Source organism: Drosophila melanogaster, chromosome X (genome assembly GCF_000001215.4).
Source record: "Drosophila melanogaster chromosome X".
Taxonomy (NCBI): Eukaryota; Metazoa; Arthropoda; class Insecta; order Diptera; family Drosophilidae; genus Drosophila; species Drosophila melanogaster.
Genome location: NC_004354.4, coordinates 12,336,931 through 12,347,161, shown reverse-complemented (window position 1 = coordinate 12,347,161; position 10,231 = coordinate 12,336,931).

Sequence of the window (10,231 nt, the reverse complement as noted above, 5' to 3'; positions counted from 1 at the left end):
ATTTTGCGAAAGAAATCAAATTAAGTGCTTGGGGCAGCCATTTTGAGCATACGGCTATATCAAATTATGGCCACAAATAAACCTATGTACGAGTATATGGATATATAATGAACGTACATATAAGTAAATCAATGGGAGTGTGTGTGAGAGGAGACCAAGAAATGCATATCCTTTCTACCGTTAAACGGTCAACAGTCGCGGCCGTGCCAGCGAATGTTCATTCGCCGTTTAAATTTTTAATTGAAATTACAAATTGATGTCAGCAATCCACTCTCCCCTTTTCACCTTTCACCTGTCAAAAGGACATGCCCGCTAAAAGGACACCGAGCAAGGTATGGAGAGCTGGACAGAGCGGGATGGCAACAAAGGACACACATGGGCACGCTTTTTGCTTTTGTATGTCGCTGGCCACTTGAAAAGGTAAACGGAACAAGATCAGCCGCCATTGCCATTGCCAGCTCAGCCGGATCCGGAATGTGGAATCCGAAATCCGAAATACGCAGTCCGGCAATACAGCGTTGTGACACTGACAAAAATTCCACACTAAATTTTTACTTATCAAAGCTATTTAATGTGTATATAATGGCCCGATAACATTACTTTGCGAATAAAATACAACACTTTAAGTTCTTAAATCACACAATGTAATATATCTGCTACGAAGAGCAGCAGTAAGCTATACTTTTGGTGTAATAACCAACCTATTGCTAACTCCAATCCAATTATTTTCAGTGTCGCTACAGCTGCAGCTACAGCAACAAACGAAAGAAACCGCTCTTATTTTTTGTTGTTGAGGTCAGAGCCGCATTTAATACCAACACGGCTCGTTCATTATTAACAGCTGACGCCAACGCTAACCACTGTGCTAAGGATTGAGAAGGATACAGGACGATTGCAGGAGGCGAGGAGAACCGAATGGACAGCATGGCGAGAGGGGACCAGAAAAAAACAGGACAATAGTGGCTGGCTACGTCATGGCATTGACAGTTATTAAAGAGAATGAACGAGTAAATTAGACTGCTGCTTATGGGGAAAAATTAAAACTTCCCGATTCAAATGTCAATTCAAACATGGCAAAAATGTAAAATTCTTAGAATTAGACGCCAATTAATACGGCATTTAATTGAAATCAATGAATTTTATTTAAAATTTAGACGACGAAATACAAACAGTTTTGGCTGTTAAAAAAGGGATATTCACCATTTATTGTTAGCTGCACAAGCTATCAAATAACTATCATCTTATATCTGACCTAAGCTGTTTAAAGTGCCACCTGTTGCCCCAGGGGAAATCCGTTTTTCAATTACGCCTCGCCTACTCAGATCCATCTTTTTATTTCACACACTTTTCTCGGCCAGGGGAAGTCGGCTGTTTTGGGCATGAATGTTTTGTTTAACACCTTCACGTGATTCCGGCATTTATTAAATTGCTTTGTACTTTGTTGCCATTTCCGTTTCGCTGCACGACAGAAGCCAAACATGCGACGTGACGAATGCGAATGCTAATGCCGCGATCCTTTTTCCAGAGGCGGGGGTTGGATTCATTTGTTTTTTTTATTTTTTTTTTTTAAGAGGGTTGGAGGAGTCCTCATCCAGCGGAGAGGGGGCTTCCAGGTGAGTTAGGCCACCGCAACGAGCGGCACAATAACAATAATGAGGTGTACTTACAAATGCATCTCTGTCGCTGAGCTCGAGTGTCCCATTCCATTGATTGTAATGATACACCTGGGAAAATAGTTGAGATTTGGCAACATCATTTTCTAATGAAAGGAAAATATTGTATACACATGGATTGGATAACCTCTTGATGTAATTGATATACTTCACGACACATTTTGCAATGTAAATATATGTAAATATATATTCCTTTTTTCAGGTGCACAGGCACACCTATTCGGCACCTTTTTCATCGCCATACCCTTGCCATCTTCATCAGAGTCCCGGGAGACGCAAATTTGTCTTTTAAATTATGCGCATCTCTGGGAATATGGCATTGGTGTACTATCATGGGTGGGTACTGCGTCCATGGACCAAAGGTGGCAATGGTTGGTGCAGGATGGTGAGGGGAGGGGTTTACCACGTCCTGGGACACCGGCGCGTTTTAAAATGCGACGCATGACTTTCATTTCACGTTGTTTACTTCGCATGCGGTCGCGTGATTTTCATACGGCGGCGTCTCAGATCGTTTCAAAGGCGATTGAGGGGGGAGGGGGTTAGGTTTTTAAGAGGGGTTTCAGCCGGGAACGGGATGGTGGTGCATAGAGGGGTACGGGGGCGGCGTTAAGGCCGCGGCACGATGCGGCACGTGTCAACAGTTGGAAATGGGTTTTTAAGGCGCCGCAACGTATGCTACAGTTTCTTTGGCTACAACTTTTGTTTCAATTACGATTACCTGTTACCGCCCCCAAGCCCCTGAAGCCTTAACCCCCTGAACCGCCCTTAACCCCCAGCATCTCGCACTGCATTTGCATGGATTGTCACGCTCCATGATACCACCCTCTCGCGCAGCAGCCCCACTCCACAATAAGTTTGTTGATGTATTTTGATGATTATCTGTGCTGCTAATACGTGGCCAGTGTTGGTAAGCAACTGCGACGCTGATGGGAGGGGTGGGGGGATAGATCCTGCGGAGTCCTTAGACTTGATTAATATATATAAGAGACTTTATGTGGATGGGGATTTTGTACCAAACTGTTGGTGTGCCTAGACTTCGGGGATTTAACTTTTGATTCTTTTTAATGGCGTTAAAGTTTTCGACTTTATGCAAATTTCGAAAGCACATTTTTGTAAAACCGAATAGTGTTGTTTAGTTGAATGCAAAATCAATTGATCACTAAAATGCAAAGCAATAGTAGCTGGTTTTTTTTGCAAAGCCAGACAAATATAAAGAGCAGTAACAAATTTCTAAAGTACAGATTGCAACTTTGTTGTGAAAGCCACAAGCATTTGTGAGGTATAAATCACCTTGGCTTTACATTCTTTCGGCACTTCCTTTTGCAAGGATAATTCTGTTGACTCCGTTTAATGGGTGTGGCAACCCTGAAATTGGATACTATTTCAGTTTGCCAAAATCTGTGCAGCCTTCGTTTATGTCACCAATTGCCACCAAAAATGCTGGAGCACCGAAATAATTCTTTGTCATATTTTTCGAAATCCCCCTCAGCATTTCGTGTGAGTGTGTGTGTGTGTCTGTGTGATTGTTAGTGTGTTAGTGCCAGTGCACGTGGCATATTATACACCTAAATGCCGCCAGAGCCATTTGACTCCGATTTCGGTCTGTGGCCAAGTGAAATTTATATGGCCAGACATAATGAACTTGAGGCACCAGCACGTACACCCCTTCCCAGGCTCTTCCGCAAGCACCCCCCCCCCCTCCCCGTTCCTTTCCACAACCATGTACTCCGGTAAGTTTGGTAACATTTCACTTCAGCCCAAAGTGCAGTTTGGCTGGTTGACTGCCTGGATTGTTTGGTCCTTTTGGTCCTTTAGGCATTTCGTCCTGTCTGGGGAGAAATGGAGGTCTTGGCAACCCTTGTGACAATACAGAGAACGATACTAAAATCGGTTCAATGTAAATTCATTGATAGATTTTCAAAGCTTATAGAAATTCCGAATATTTCGATTTCTCTTTCTTACTCCACATACGCCCTTAACAAATAATATACTGCCAACATGGCTTAGAGCATTATAATTAAAAATGAAAAAAATTATAAGAAATACAAGTTTTAAAGTTTAAATTATTTGTACTATAATTATTTTGAAGTTTACTCAGATTTAATTAGGTTCTTACTTATACTGCACAATGAACCGTTCCATTTGTAGACATATTTTGCCAGTGCACTCATTCCTGTTCGTGTGGTAAAGCAGCTCGAACGGCAGTTGCCAATGCATTTGGAACATAAACTAAACTGCGCTGTGAGGATTCCCTATCATGCTGCTGTCCTCTTCCTTTCCCTCAATCCCCCCCTCGCTCTATCACTCTCTCCCTCTCTCTTCAGCTTCTGCCCCATCTCTATTCCCATTTCTTTGGCTGTTCCCAGGGAAAACAGCATGAAAATCATATTATAAATAAATTATGCAATTATAATTACACAAGAAAACTACTTGGGGCGAAACACGTTACGAAGAGGGACCGAATGAGACTGAGGCATTTTGCTGGAAAGAGACAGGTAGCGCTGGGCAGAAAGAGAAAGAGAGAGAGAGTTGAAGACTGGAACACACACATACATGGACATTCAACGCCAGAAGCCATATGTATACGTGTGAGAGTCCTGGCTTGGGCTAAAAATCCTCAATGTTGTCATGCCAGGCGCGTGAAGCTTTCCCATTTCCCAAACTTTCTCTACCTTCCCACCCCCCTCCCCATCTCTCTCTCACTCAACGCAGTACATGTGAGTGTATGTGTGCCAGTGAGTGAGTGTGTATATGTGTGCGAGTGCCGGGCACAAATAGCACAAGTACAGGAAAATAATTACATTTTACGTGTTCCTATTAATCTTGCTGAGTTTTTAGTTTCAGTTTTAGTTTTGCCCACTAATTCACTTGCCTTCCATCCCTTTTACTCCATTTTCAGGACCTTTCTTCACCCGTTCTCGAATTCAATTTTCTTGGTTGAGTTTGCTTTTTACTTTTGTTCACTTTTCCCCCCCATTTTCTCTGAAATTCTTTGGCAGTCCAGTGACAAACAGCTCGAAGTGAGTCATTTTCAGGGGGTAACTTCAAGGGGGAGTTCCAGATGGGAGGAAGGTCATTCGGTGGTTTACAAGAGAATCATATAGAGCACAAACACACACGCACACACTCACACAAAACCGAGTTAATCACTTAGACAGCTAGCAAATCAAATTAATTTGTCCCTGCCTAGCGAAAAATGTTGCAAAATCATTTAGCGTAATGACAAGTCATAGGTTATGCCGAATATCTCAGGCAATTGATTAATTACTTCACTGGCAAATAATTAAATGCACAATTCAATCATTAATAAAACAGAACTACAAAGGAAACATATATGACAAGCATGTGATAGGTAAGGAGAACTATTTTAGAATTCAAATCAAAAGTAAAAATATTGATAGCTCAATATGAAATGATTCATAAAGATGATTGGTAAAATAATCGGCTGTATTACATCTTAATAAGTATTACAATGTAGCTTCGTAGAATGAAATGAATATATTGAAACGAACTGTATTCCATTGATACGGATTTTATTTTGTAGAATATTTTATTTAATATATGACTATCAATCAGAATAAATGCTTTCTTCAATACAAAAAAAAAAAAAAAAACAAAAACAAGAAGCGAAATGAGGTGGAAAAGCTGCACAAAACCATTTTCAGCTTTCGGCTTTAATGGGTTTCCGGAAAAGTCCTTTTCCCTTTGATAAGGGGAGGGCGGCGTCGTGGCAAGGGGGCGTGGCTTGGTGTGTGTGTCAGTAGCCATGATGTTGCATGCAACTAATTATGCTTTTTACCATTCGGTGGTTTGCTCTTTTGCCACTTAGCAACAACATAAGCCGCTTAACCCACTAAAGCCGCAGAATACACGAACACACATACACACACTTATGTTATACACACTTATGCACCCACACACACACACACACACATACATTGAGAGGGAAACACACACGCAAATCTCATTAAAGTTGCGAACATGTTTCAAAATTAATTTCAGTAATTCTCCACTTGACTGCGGCTCTCGGCGAATGTGTTCACCGCTCATCGCATTTGATGTATCCTATCGCCCTCCATCTCGCTCTCTCCGTCTATGTGGCGACTCTTTCTCGGCTGTCCAGGAACCCGATCCTTCAGCCTGTGCTCCGCCATTCGGGCTCGAGGACATGAGCCGGACCCAGGGCAACCGCAGTTCGAATGCAGCACTCGAAGGATAATCGCATCACTCGAAAGTTTCACCAAAACGGCAGCAAACGAAATTGGATTGCAATTTCTGGTTGGTGAGATGGATACAAATGGCCCATCCACATATCTGCAATCCGGATGAATATCCGAAATCCTTTTGAGCGCCAATTAATAAGTGATATTAACTGATATCTTGCAGAAAGTCTTCAAAACGATGTGGGCAATTTTAACCATAATCTTCGGGTTTCAACTGAAAAAGTTCGCTGAATAAAAATTTATGAAATAATTTATTTATTCTGTCGCCTTACAATTAATAAATACTATTATGTCATCGAAGCTATTGTTGAGCTAGTATCAAGACTTTACTTTGCTTAAATAAACTCTAAGGAATAGTTGAAAATAATAGCAAATTGTCCTTTTAGAGCATCAATAGGGATTCAGGCTTAGCCGCCGACTGAGCGGTGACCCCGATGCCCGCAAAATGGCTGCTCCATGCGGAAAGTGCCCTTTTAGATCCCATTACCACTGCTGGCATCCAGAAATGGGTGGCCATGGTCGGAGAACACACATAGAATGACATGTGGTGGCTGCGGAGTGGATGCGGTGACCTCCAAGGTGGACCAAAAGCCAGGAGACTGCATCCAGTATCCAACAGCATGGATCCAGGAGCCAGCAGCCAGCAACCAGCAGGGCGAACTTCACTTAATGTCAACTTAATTGCATTGTTTCAGCCACAAATTACAAAACGAGTTTTGCACAGGGCAGCAAACATGTCGTCACTGGCTCCAGTTTCCAGCTCCACCCGCTCCAGCTCCAGATCTCGCTTCTCCCCCCTGATTCTCCACACTATTCTATATTTTACCTAGTCCTGCACTGGAAAGAAATCTACTATCCCACAGCGGGTACATGGAGCAAAGCATGCATAAGTGAATTTATATAATACCAAAAAGAACAAACATTTTTTTTCTCACTGTGCAGCTGCAACAATGGCATCCTGTGTGTGTCTGTCTGTGGGAGGTGGCCCGGTTGCCAGCACCTGTAAAAAGAATCAATTGTGTGTGACCAAATTAAGTTCACTGACTCGCGGGAAGGGGCAGGAAGGAAGGGGGCACGCTGCCATTGTCAAGTGGAAGCCAAATGGGGATTCATTTGAATAGAGTGGCGGCCAATGCGGGATGTTGACGGGAACGGCAATGGCAGTGGGTATGCAGAAATGACTGCAGGTCGTCCTGCCGGGTTCTGCGAAACTCCTCTCTCCAAAATGCGGGGGCTGCCGTGTAAATGGAGAATGTAACCAAATTGAAAACAGAACAGAGCATCACTTTGAATGCACTCCCACGAGAGGAAGGAAAAAAGTGCTGGATGGAGAGACTGAAACACAGGACTCGGAGGAGTGGAGGTCCTGGCTCATCCATTATCAGACCAGGTCAGAAGCGTCCGACAGGCAAACGCTAATTGAGGCTGCACCTTAAACGGCTTTCGATCTTGAACAAAACAGCTTGATCAGCCTAAAAACAAAAGGACTTACTACATATTCTAAAAACTAGCATATGCCGGGTTTCGCATTTTCGCAAAACCACAAAACAAAACTAGTAAAGAAAACTTCAGAAGTAAATGACCATAAATGCGTTCATATCAAATGTAACTGAGTGCAATGTATTTTCTGTACAATTAAATATCATTGAAATTATTAATTACAAATATTTCTTACGAGTATGTTAATCTTCCACATCTATTTTGGTTTAATTTAAATTATTTTAGCTTGGAATTCAAGTTGGTTTCTTTGGAAGAGGACAACTCTTTGACCAGATTTAGAGTCCACATTCTCGGCAGCCTTGGATTCTTGGTCTCGAAAGGATTCCTGGTGGGCCAAGGTAGGAGGGAGGTGTCTCGGATTTCTCAGCTTGAAAAGGTGAGGATTGTAGGTGGCAGGTCGGTTGTTGTTGGGTGGCTGTGGGGCAGCACTCTGGTATCTGGGCCTTGGGAAAGTAGAGGTAGAGGTCGTGTGCATATGACAAAAGCATCTGCCTTTTGTTTGCTTGGCGCGCCCTTGGCTTTTTCCTTCTCTTCCCCCATTTCCTACCCATTTTTCCGCCCACCAGCTCCGTATGTCTGTGTGTGTGTGTGTGTGCGTGTGTGTGTGGGAGCTGAAGCATTCAAATAATTAAACTCATCAAGGCGGCTTCTTCTCGGCCTCCGCTCCGTTTAGTCTAATCTTCTTTGTTTTCTTTTTATTACAGGCCCGAGTCCTAGGAGCGCTTTTCCTCCTCTTTTGCCGCATCCGGAAAATACACACTAGCAAACTCACACACGTACACGCTTACATGCCCATGGACCGAGCACGCATAATCCTTGATCTTTTGTTAGTTGTTTGCTCAACTTCTGGGTTTTCCCCCGGCTCACCCTGTTTGTAAGAGGACTTTCAACCACCCTGCTGCTCCTGCTCTAAATTATTAATTAAAGTATTTAACAAATATGCTAAAGTTTGCCATGGCTCATGGAGTCTGTCGCATGGTTTCCCGGCCTCATCGTAATCCTGGACTCGCCCAGGAGTTCATTTCTTCCGAGTTAATAATGTGGCCAGTGCGTGTGTGTGTGTTGACATTGCATCTTTTTGATGTCCCGCTGCCGCATCAAAGACGAAAACCAAAATAGTTGACATTTTGTTCCTTTTGTGTCAGATCGCCTGCGAATTCCAGGGCTTTGAAATCCTTTTTCCTATTTCTCAGTTTATACCAAGAGAAAAAGTCCTTTAACACAGAAACATTTTCTTATTTTTTGTTGAACTGCAAAAAATGGAAACCTCTTGGATCTTCCAGGTTTCAACACAGGTGGATAGGAAATTAAGTTACGAATTCAACGAGGTATCGCATTCCAGTTTTGGACAACTATTTTTGTTGCTATTAAAAAATATGTACTTATTTAAAAAAGAAAAATAGACCAAATAAAAATGTTGTAAAAAATCGGATATTTCCAAACGGGGTTTTCTCCATAACTTGGCCAAAAAAGATGGTAATGCTAAAATAAAGACAGTTTTGTACTGCTAATAAACATGCCTAACTATCCCTATCAAAATTTTTATGATTTTCGAAAAACAAAATTTTAGCAAATTTTCGCATTTTCAATAAGGGGTACCCCCATCAAAATTTGCTAAAAATTGAAACCTCTTGGATCTTAAAGGTTTCAACACAGGTGGATAGGAAATTAAGTTACGAATTCAACGAGCTATCGCATTCCAGTTTTGGACAACTATTTTTGTTGCTATTGAAAAATATGTACTTATTTAATAAAAAAAAATAAACAAAATGTAAAGGTTGTCAAAAATCGGATATTTCCAAACGGGGTTTTCTCCATAACTTGGCCAAAAAAGATGGTAATGCTAAAATAAAGACAGTTTTGTACTGCTAATAAACATGCCTAACTATCCCTATCAAAATTTTTATGATTTTCGAAAAACAAAATTTTAGCAAATTTTCGCATTTTCAATAAGGGGTACCCCCATCAAAATTTGCTAAAAATTGAAACCTCTTGGATCTTCCAGGTTTAAACACAGGTGTATAGGAAATTAAGTTACAAATTCAACGAGGTATCGCATTCCAGTTTTGGACAACTATTTTTGTTGCTATTAAAAAATATGTACTTATATAAAAAAGAAAAATAGACCAAATAAAAATGTTGTAAAAAATCGGATATTTCCAAACGGGGTTTTCTCCATAACTTGGACAAAAAAGATGGTAATGCTAAAATAAAGACAGTTTTGTACTGCTAATAAACATACCCTACTATCCCTATTGTTGCTATTAAAAAATATGTACTTATTTAAAAAAGAAAAATAAACAAAATGTAAAGGTTGTCAAAAATCGGATATTTCCAAACGAGGTTTTCTCCATAACTTGGCCAAAAAAGATGGTAATGCTAAAATAAAGACAGTTTTGTACTGCTAATAAACATGCCTAACTATCCCTATCAAAATTTTTATGATTTTCGAAAAACAAAATTTTAGCAAATTTTTGCATTTTCAATAAGGGGTACCCCCATCAAAATTTGCTAAAAATTGAAACCTCTTGGATCTTCCAGGTTTAAACACAGGTGTATAGGAAATTAAGTTACAAATTCAACGAGGTATCGCATTCCAGTTTTGGACAACTATTTTTGTTGCTATTAACAAATATGTACTTATATAAAAAAGAAAAATAGACCAAATAAAAATGTTGTAAAAAATCGGATATTTCCAAACGGGGTTTTCTCCATAACTTGGACAAAAAAGATGGTAATGCTAAAATAAAGACAGTTTTGTACTGCTAATAAACATACCTTACTATCCCTATTACAATTTTTATGATTTTCGAAAAACAAAATTTTAGCAAATTT